Raw genomic sequence first — 11,110 nt, 5'->3', positions numbered from 1 at the left:
CCACTTATGCTTGGCAACAGCCAAGCTCTACATTAAATGAACAAGGGGAGTTAGGGGTTGGATTGAGCTGAAAACGCGTTGAAGGAAGAATTCGGTAAAAAGCTATGTTCGGCAGAGATACAAGAGAGATACAAGATTTTGCGCAAAAGGCAAAAACAACCAAAAGAGACATGCCTCGAGTATCTCTATAGTTTAATGGAGATCAGCAAACCGATAAATCTTGATAAGGAAAGTCTAGTATCGTACTTCATAGATGGCATCCCAGATAGTCAGATCAACAAGGCAGGGTTGTATCGAGCGAATTTAAGGCCGAATTAAGCATTTACGAAAAGATGAAGAGTAAGGGAAATACTAAAGACAATTTGAACAGGGTATCGACAGGTAAACCGACACATAACAATTTTAAAAGAAAATGCTTCAAGTGTAACAGCGAAGGCCATATTGCTAAGGATTGCAAAGGTGAATTAATATGTTACAAGTGCAACAAGAAAGGACATATCTCTAAAAACTGCGATGAGAATAAAGAAACTATTTCCGTTAAGAAAGAGTTTGCAAACATACTGGAAGTAAAAGCTGCGAAGGGACTTATTTACAAAAAGATGAAAGCTGAAGGAGTGACATTCATAGCCATGATTGGTTCGGGATGTAAATTGTGTTTGATGAGAGAGGACATTTTCAGAAGTTTTGACGGCTTGAAGCTAAAGCCAGTAGTTAAGCACCAGAAAGGTATCGGCAAGGGCGAACTTGTGACCGTAGGATGTTTCGACGTCAATCTTGAAGCTGATGGTGTATGCTTCTCGATAACTTTCCATGTCGCCAAACAGAACGAACTTAAGTACTCTGCGGTTGTGGTACAGTATGTCGACGTAATGTTCGGCTCCAACGGCGTCGAGTTCAGGGCAAAAGAGAGAGACTTTGCATCGACATTTAATGGAATGTGTGTCACGGAGATAGTCGAGAAAAGTTTCGTCCTAGATAAAATTAATTTATCTCACCTGGCCGACAATCAAAAACTAAAGGTACAGGAAGAGGAGAAACAGATCACAGCTACCCAGTCGCCCTCTAAAAAGACCAGGAAGCAACCAGTGAAGTAAGTTCTACAGTCGAGCGAGGAAGAGTCCGACCAGATCGACGATCAGGTTAAGGACGATAGCGACTCCGAGGCAAAAGACGCGGCTGATTTAATTGATGATGAGGCTGAGGAAGATGAAGATGAGAATAGTGACGAAGAGGAAGATGATGACGAGAAGGTGGAGCTAAGAGAGGTTTCAAAGACCTCAGACGCGGGGAAGGGAGAATACTCCGACGAAGATGATGAAGCCCCTGTAGAGGAGCCTGTTTCCACGAAAGGCAAGGAAAGTAAGAAAGCCGGGGAATCCAACTCTGAAGGATTAAAAAAAAAGAGCGGAATTCCTAAAGTTTCCGTTAGTAGGATTCCCATAGGAACGCCAAAAAATCAGATCGTCTATGCCGCGAACTTACCAAATGAATAAAAACACGCCAAGTTCGGACCGATCTATGCAGTGCACCGTATCACTAATAAGTTGGGTTCCAATTCAGTCATTGTGGCCTTTGATACGCCGGCTGGAGCAGAAGCCGCTTTGCAAGCCAAGCCTAAGGCGCTGACTCTTGGAGAAAATGTTTTGACCGTATCTGTTGTGGTTGCCCTGTTTGGACCAAATTTCACAAAAGAGGATATCAAGAGCTTTATCGAGAAAGTAGCTCCCGTGGAGGATGTAACTTTAACTGCTAACTGCCTTATCCCCAGAGGATTTGTACGTTTAGAGTCAGTAGATGATATTCCCAAAGTCCTAAAACTGCACAGCACCGAGCTCTTTTCTCGCCTTATTACGGTGCGACCCGTTTCGTTCAAGGCGTTGTCAAAGTCCAATGAACTTACCCTGGTCGTCGAAAATGTAGGCAAGCACGAGTCTTACAGCTGCGATGCCTTGGAGAAGATATTCAAAAAATGTGGCGAATTGGACTATGTTGACGTTGTGTGCAGCAAACAGTTTTAGCTTTCGTCACATTCAAGCAACCTGAAGGAACTACAAAGGCTATTGCACAACTCGAAGGAAAGACTGTTAACAATGTGGAGCTAAAGCTGAAGCCCTATCATGTTAATAGCTCGAGAAGGGCTATTCTAGTGACAAACTTGACGTCAGATACTACTGAAGCTGACCTTAGGCAATTGTTCACCAAGAGCGGCGAAATCGAGAGCATCCAGATGTTAGGCACTAAGGCCGTAATAAAGTTCACAACCGATGAAGGCTTCTGTAAATCATTCTTGGCCAACGAAACTATCGTCAACTGCGTACCTATTTTTATCGAGCCCAACTCTCTGCTGAAGCATAGATCAATGAAAAGACGCACTGCAAAAAGCCACGCCCTCGGAAAGTTCCAGAAGAACACATTCCGCAATCCGTTAATAAAAAGGAAGTTAGAAACTGAATAGGCCGTAGGAGAATTAGTTGCAATAAAAAGAACACAGTATGGAACTGGAATAAAACTTTGCCAAAAATTTTTCGGCCCTTACAAAGTAAAAAAAATGATAAACTTAATCACGGGCGTTATGAAGTAAAGAAAGAAGGAAATCAGGAGGGACCAAACATTACTACGACAGCAGCCGAATACATGAAAAATGGGGTTCATTCAGGGGCGAATGAAGATTCAGGATAGCCGATTGTGGGATATGGGTATATTAAGGTATTAAGCAGCCTATTTAATTTCATTTGGGGACACACTGTTCGGAATTCCTCAACCTCATAGCTTTTTTCCATTAGCCAAAACGCCATATAGAACTGTCTCTTTTCATCACAGAATGTCTATATCCATTAATACAAAACATTTATTCTTCGACTTCTCATAATTCACAAAATCAAAATAGATCTAATCCCACAGATCAACCATTAAACTATCACACTCTTTGGAACCACCCAAATCAAGGAAGACAACAAAATCCTTTGAACTTCCAACCCTCAACTTCTAACAATACAAAGACGTCTCCAAATGCCCCAGTAAAAAGACAGAGAGAAAGCCAAAGCGAGCAAAGTAGAATTGATGTATATTTTCATTAAATTAAAATTTAAAACTAAAACTTACAAAGGAATGATAGACACATTCAATATTATGAATCGTTATTTTGCGAAACTAAAAGAAAACAGAGAAAACTTAATAGTATACACTATTAAAGGACATGAGGAATTAAACAAAAGCGTTACAATAAAAAAAAAATCAGTACGATTTTTTGCTAGCAGACAATATTTAGAAGCATATAAAGCAATAATAAATTATGGAAACGAAACAATTAGACTCGGTTCTAAATCATATAAATTCATGCATGATGACTTTGATAAGGAGAAGACCACACAAAAATGCCTTACTCCGCCTTCCACGGAAGATCAATCAGCCAATTTTGCCATTGATAACGAACTAAGAGAATGTAATGAGTATAGATTGGAACACTTAAATAGTGAAAAAATAGAAAGTTTAAAAAGGGTTCTGTATAAATACAGTGACATCAGTACAGAGAAGTTGAATATTTGACCTTTACTATTACAATAAAACATTCGATCCAAACACAACAAGAGGATCCGGTTTATCGCAAACCATATAAATACCCTCAAAGTGTTGATGAAGAAGTTAACAGACAGATAAAAGAGATGATAGAACAGGGAATAATTCGTAAGTCTAAATCTCCTTACTGTTCACCCATCTTGGTTGTGCCCAAAAAAGCCAATGCTTCTGGCAAACAAAAATTCCGACTAGTTGTTGATTATCGAAATCTAAATGAGATAACGATCAATGACAAGTTCCCCATTCCGAGAATGGATGAAATATTAGATAAACTTGGCAGAAGTTAATATTTCGCAACAATTGATCTAGACAAAGGTTTTCATCAAATTCATATGGATAAACCCTCCATAGCTAAAACAGCATTCTCGACTAAGCATGGTCACATGCTCATGTCGCACCAGCGACATTTTAAAGATGTATGAATAATCTTTTAGAAGATTTAATCTAAAGACTGTTTAGTATATTTAGACGACATAATGATTTTTTCCACTTCATTGGAAGAACACATCTTGTCTCTAAAGAAACTTTTTGAAAAACTAAGTAATGCAAATTTAAAGCTACAATTGGATAAATGTCAATTCCTAAAAAAAGAAACAGAATTTTTAGGACATGTAACAACAAATGGTATTAAACCTAATCCTAATAAAACAAGTGCCATAACTAATTTTCTATTACCTAAGACCCCAAAACAAATAAAGTCATTTTTGGGAAAGTCATAGTCATTTCGCCAATGTAGAAAAACCAATGAAACTTAAATTAAAAAAAGGAGCAGTAATAGATAAAAAAATGTAAAAATTATGTAGAGTCCCTAAAAAAATTAAAAGTACTTATTTCTTCAGACCCAATATTTGTGTACCCCGATTTTAATATAACATTTTCTCTAACAACTGAAGCAAGTAATATAGCAATTGGAATCACAAACCACTATGTTATGCAAGTAGAACTTGAAATGAACATGAAATGAATTATGCCACGATAGAAAAGGAACTTTTAGCAATCGTTTGGGCACCAAAATATTTTAGATCCTTTTTATTCGGAAGACCTTTCGAAATACTTAGCGATCATAAACCCCTGGTTTGGTTAAATAACATTAAGGAACCAAATATGAAATTACAACGATGGAAAATAAAATTAAACAAATTTCATTACAAAACAAATACCCTTCTGGAAAAGAGAATTACGTAGCAGACGCCTTATCTCGGACTAGAATGGAAGAAAACATGTTTGGAGAAATAGGTAATGATTCCAACAATGCAACTATACACCGTGCTATGGAAGATAATTAGAAATAGAAATAGAATAGAAAAAATCACGAATTGGTTTAAAGAGAAATACTATTACCCCGATATCATGAAGCTAATTCGAATCATAATCAATGAATGCGAAATTTGTAACGTAGCAAAGACGGGACATAGGACTACAAAAATTTCATTCGAAACAACGCTCTAAATCAATACCGCAAGAGAACGTTACGTTCTAGATTTTTACATTGTCAGTAATCAACAGTTTTTGCCATTAATCGATATGTATTCCAAATTTGCCACATTAATTGAGGTAAAAGGAAGAGATTGGCTAGAAGCGAAAAGAGAATATCATGACGATATTTAATGACAAGGGAAAACCCCAAGAAAAAAAGGCAGACAAGGATTCAGCATTCATGTGCGCGGCCTTAGAAAACTGGTTAAAAACAGAAGGAGTAGAAATATCCATTACAACAAGTAAGAATGGAATATCAATCGTGGAAAGGCTACAAAAAACGATAAATGAAAAATTACGAAATATAAGCAATGTGTAAGACATTGAAAATAAGTATACCAAATTTAAAAAAATCCTGTATAATGCACAAAGCGTCTTTTGTGCTGCATAAGATATCAGGTTGGGGGGTGCATAAACTAATTGCAATCTAAAAACTCAGGCGAGAAAAAGACAACCGTTTTCCAAGATCTAACATCAGCAACTGCCTTTTATTAGCAGCGGCAAAATAACATAATGTTCTAACAGAGTAATTTACAGAGATTGGTTAATACATGTTAATGAGCTTTGTTTACATTTGTATAGGCAAAGAGAAACAGTATGTAAGACGAAAAATATTGTGAGTTTGACCGAACATCCCGGCCGCCTTGAAAGTATCATCTTTCAACAAGATTGAGAATCCGTGGGTAATACTGCCAGCTTATGCACTGGTCGGCAGCACCCCCCAATGCTGGTTCGAATGTGGGCCACTCGAACTAGCCCATCCTTTCCGGGAACAACGGTCTCGACGCGCCCGATCTTCCATCGCTGAGGAGGCAGATTGTCGTCGTGGATGATGACCATGGTGTTAGCCCTGATGTTGGCCGATGGTGTTGTCCATTTGGTGCGCGAGCGTAGTTCCTGTAGGTACTCAAGCGACCACCTTCGCCAAAACTGTTGTTTGCTCGCGGTCACGGCGTCGAATCGTTCCAGGCTGGACGCATGTGTTGATGACACAGTCCGTTCTGGAAGGGCACGAAGAGATTTCTCCACCAGGAAGTGGCCCGGAGTAAGTGCCCCAAAGTCGTTGGGATCTGGAGACAGCGGAGACAATGGGCGCGAGTTGAGAATCGCTTCGACTTCAGTGGTTATGGTGCAGAGCTCCTCGAAGGTGAATCTTGAATTCATCAGTGTTCTGTAGAGTAGACTCTTGGCGCTTTTTACCGCCGCCTCCCAAAGGCCTCCAAAGTGAGCAGCTCTAGGAGGGATGAAATGGAAAGTTATGAAATCAGTTGACAAATAAGACGAAATGACTTCTTGCGTGGCTTTGTCTTGAAGGAACGCTCGTAGTTCTTGAAGATGGTTGGCAGCTACGACGAAATTGGTTCCGTTGTCGCAGAAGATGTCGGTTGGAATTGACCGTCTAGCGATCATCCGTTTAAGTGCTGCAAGAAATGCCTTGGTTGACAAATCCGAGACGACTTCTATATGGACGGCCTTGGATGCCAAACAAATGAAGACGGCGAGGTAGGACTTTGTTGGACCCTTTCCTCTAATGCGAAGATATGTGTTAAACGGTCCGCAGAAGTCGACGCCACACCTTTGGAACGGCTGTTGCGGTAGCACTCGTTCTAGTGGTAGCGATCCCATGAGTTGGTTCTCCAGTTTGGGTCTGAACCGAACGCAGGCGATACAGAACGCACCACTCGACGAACCAGGTCCCTGGCGTTGATGATCCAGTATTCCAGACGGATTAGCGCGACTATAGCTTTCGGGCCTGCGTGACAATTCCTCAGATGCAAGTGTCGTACATAAATCCACGCAAAGTGCGATTTGCTAGGCAGTAGCAGCGGATGCCTTTCAGATTCAGGGATGTCGGCGTTCTGTAATCGTCCTCCAACCCTTATAAGAGCATGTCCTGATGAGCTGTCGAGAAAAGGCGTTAAATACTTTAGGTGACTTGTAAGCGGCTTAGCTTTCTGCAGCGAGTGAAAATCTTCAAGGAACGACTGTTGCTGAATATTGTAGACGATGCTGAACAATGCGCGGCGAAGTTCTTCCGATGTAAGCGATGGATTGACAATTTTGACTCCTCTTGATAAGGTGGCGAAGCGAAAGACGTATGCGATGGTTCGAATGCAGCGAGTGTATGAGCTGATGTGAATCAGCTGCTGGAGAACATGATTGCTGATCACAGCCGTGGTGAATGTGCTCCTTCGTTGCTCTGCTTTGACAATAGTTGGATCGATATCGATGATTTGCGGAGTGGTTGGCCACTGGGACGATGGTTGGGTCAAGAACTGTTGACCTGTGAACCACAGCGATGCTGCCAGCTCAGTTGTAGCAGCTCCGCGCGAAACTATGTCCGCCGGATTGCTCTCACCTGGTACAAATTTCCACTGGCCATCTGCGGTCCATTCTTGAATTTCGGAGATTCGGTTTCCAACGAATGCTGACAGTGTGACTGAGTGCTGTTTTAGCCAGTGAAGCACAATCTTCGAGTCCGTCCAGAAATAGACCGAGAATTTTCTGTCCGCTAATAGAGGCTTCAATTTCGCATACAGTTGGCCCAGCAAATGTGCTCCACACAATTCCAGTTTTGGAAGGGACTTTTTCTTCACAGGAGCCACTCTCGATTTTCCAGTCAATAGCTGCACTGCGACATCTCCCGTCGACGTTTCCGAGCGTAGATACACGCAGCAGCCGTACGCCCTGATTGATGCGTCACAAAATCCATGAAGTTGAAGTGATCGCATCTTGTGTTGGAGGCAATAGCGGGGAATCGATAAAATTGAGACTGTTTGGAATGATTCTAGGCATTTGCTCCAGGCCGTGTGTATGTTTTCTGGAACGCTCTCGTCCCATTGCAGGCCAGCGAGCCAAAGTTCTTGCAGAAGTATTTTTGCGACAACAACAAGCGGTGAGAGCAAACCAAGCGGGTCGAACAAGGCGGATGCGGTGGACAAAATACTTCTTTTGGTGATACGCGTTGCGTGGTTCCTTGGTATGAACTTGAAGAACAGTGTATCCTTGTGCTGGTTCCAGTTCACTCCAAGAGCACTGGCTAGTCCCTCGCCACAGGAACTGAGCTTCTTGGATGCATGATCTTCCATGAATCCAACGTAGTTGAAATGCCATTTGGTGAGTGGGAAATGCCCTCGACGAAGAATTTCTGTGACTTGATCCTTGATAATGTGAAGCGTCTCTAAGTCGTCTGCACCCGTGAGTAGGTCATCAACATAGAAAGACGACTTTATGATAGCGGCGCCGATTGGACAGCCAGCTTGATGAACATCAGCGAGGTGGTTGAGGCTACGTGTTGCCAAAAATGGGGCGGCTGCAGTGCCGTAGGTTACCGTATTCAATTGATACGTGCGCAGCGTGTCTTCTGGAAATGCTCTCCAAAGAATGTACTGGTATTTGCGATCAATAATGTCGAGATTTACTTGCCTATACATCTTGGTCACATCTGCAGTGATGGCGTAACGATGAAGCCTGAACTTTAGAAGCTGCAGGTACAAGTCCTCCTGGAGTGTTGGGCCAACGCATAGCAAGTCGTTGAGTGATAATTGATTTGACGTCCGGCAAGAGGCGTCAAACACCACCCTAAGCTTAGTAGACTCACTGCTGGGTTTGAGGACGCAGTGATGCGGGATGTAGTAGTGCGGCTCGTGCAGTTTAGGATGAATAACTGGGGACATGTGCCCCAATTTCTCATACTCTTCCATGAAGTCGCAGTATTGTTGACGAAGTGCTGGAGATTTCGATAGGCGACGTTCCATGCTTAGGAACCGACGGCGAGCGATATCAAATGAATCTCCCAACCGAGTTGGGTCAGCCTTGAATGGCAGTTTGACGACAATCCTACCAGTGCTGTCGAGACAAGTGGTCTTCTCGTACTGTTCCTCGCAAATAGCATGCTCCGGCTTCTGCAGAGGTGGCGAGTCGACTGCTTCCAGTTCCCACAGACGTTTGAGGTTGACTTCAATTGAACTTGCGTTTAAAGCCATGCAAGTGGAAACTTCTATTGGCGCGGTTTGCTGCAGTCGGCCGGTTACGACCCAGCCAAACTGAGTTTTCTGCAGCAGCGGAGTAGCAGATCGACGTGGCGTGATTGGTAGAATCTTTCATCAGCGAGCAGCGTATTTTCTGGCAGCTTCCAAGTCGAAACGTCGATGGCCAGATCGGGCTGGTATGAGATTTGTGGAATAATACAGAGATCTGCGGAGGGTACGAAAGATGAAATGCGAGATTTGACAGATGCAGTTGTGCAATATTTAATATCTGTTTGCGAATGGCCGATGCTTCGAATTTGGACTGCATGTCTTTCCCTCCGTAAGCGAAGCCGTTGTGCGAAGTCATCCGTCACGAAGTTCACTTGAGAGCAGGAGTCGAGAAGAGCTCTTCCAGGCCAGTAGGTTCCAAACGCATCCTTGACGAGAACCATAGCAGTGGCAAGCAACACCTGAGACTTCTGGCCAGAATGCGAGTGCGCGTGTGTTGCAGCTTCCAATGGCGGTGCGGTTGGATACGGTTGGTGCGAGCGAGATGAATCTAGCGAATGGTTGTTGTGCAACAGGGTATGATGTGCCTTGTTGCAGGTGCGACAGCGATTTCTCGATGGGCAGCTCGACAGTTGGTGACCTCTACACAGACAGTTAAAACACAGACGGTGTGTCTGACGACAGTTTAAAAATCGAGGCTAACGTTTCGACAAAGATTAGGGCAGGCTTGTCATACCGGTCCTTCAGCCGTTCCAGCGCCTTCGCATAATTTTCTCCAGTGACCGGGAAGGCTGCGACAGCTTCCAGTGCAGGTCCCTTTAAACAATTACGGAGATGATTAAATTTGTCTATATTAGATATTTGCTCACGATTGACCAGTGGCAGAAACGACGAGATGAAGTTCTTGTAATCCTTATGATTTCCATCAAAGCTAGGTAGTGCCAATCTTGGCAGTCGAGACGGCGCGCTGTAGCTTGGTGCAGAGATGTGGTCGAAAACTGTGTTGTGCAGATCCTCTCCAAGAAGTTGCTGAATTGCCAACTTTGTAGTTATGTAACTGTCCTCCAGGTCTGCACGTCCACTATCTGTGGATTCCATGGTCTCAATTTCTGATTGTACCGAAAGGGCTTGCTTAAAATATGACTCTAAGATTCCCAAACGGCACTGAAGTTCAGCCGGCGATTTCTGCTCTTCTTCTTCCTTGACATCGACCATTCCTCTTATGCGCGTAATGTTGCGCTTAATATTCGAGCGTTGCCGTTTGAGAGTTTCCAATATAGTCGTTTCCATTGCTGCGACGACGAATGCGAATGCGAGAACGAGAGTAAAGTTGCGGCAACAACAACGCGGAGCGACGAATGTGGCAATGCAATGAATTTAGTTCAAAGCGAAAGCGACTAGAACTCAAAAACTGTACCAGCGACTGCAGTTGGCGATGTAAACAAAACAACAACACTTTGCTGGCGGAATAACGGAGCAAAGGAGAATGAGCGATCGACGCCGAGCTTATAGAGCGGGCGGGCACACACACACAAGCGAAGAGATGTGCGAAGAAGAGCGCGAATAGTTCCGTTATACGAACGACACTTTGCCCTTAGAATTTTCGTGAATAGTTAATAACTTTATTTGTTTATTTATTATTCACTTTCGATGAATGCACTAGGGTTGAATGTTCACCTTTGTATGCGGTTATGACAATGTTGAGTTGCGATGAGCGGGTAGAGCGAATAATTGTTGCGGGCGATACTTCGACAATTGTTTATGAATTAATAAATTGTTAATAATTTGTTTAAACACTGCCCCACGTTGAGCGCCAAAATGTATAATGCACAAAGCGTCTTTTGTGCTGCATAAGATATCAGGTTGGGGGGTGCATAAACTAATTGCAATCTAAAAACTCAGGCGAGAAAAAGACAACCGTTTTCCAAGATCTAACATCAGCAACTGCCTTTTATTAGCAGCGGCAAAATAACATAATGTTCTAACAGAGTAATTTACAGAGATTGGTTAATACATGTTAATGAGCTTTGTTTACATTTGTATAGGCAAAGAGAAACAGTATGTAAGACGAAAAATAT

The 11,110-nt window shown here is 42.6% G+C and overlaps 1 pseudogene; it reads left to right on the top strand.

The window, feature by feature from the left end:
* The first annotated feature begins 599 nt into the window (after positions 1-599).
* On the top strand, positions 600-2,455 carry LOC108115896 (annotated as a pseudogene).
* The last annotated feature ends 8,655 nt before the right edge of the window (positions 2,456-11,110 follow it).

The sequence above is a fragment of the Drosophila eugracilis genome, unplaced genomic scaffold, assembly GCF_018153835.1.
Source record: "Drosophila eugracilis isolate 14026-0451.02 unplaced genomic scaffold, ASM1815383v1 contig_1497, whole genome shotgun sequence".
Lineage (NCBI taxonomy): Eukaryota > Metazoa > Arthropoda > Insecta > Diptera > Drosophilidae > Drosophila > Drosophila eugracilis.
This window is presented reverse-complemented; position numbering and strand designations above follow the sequence as displayed.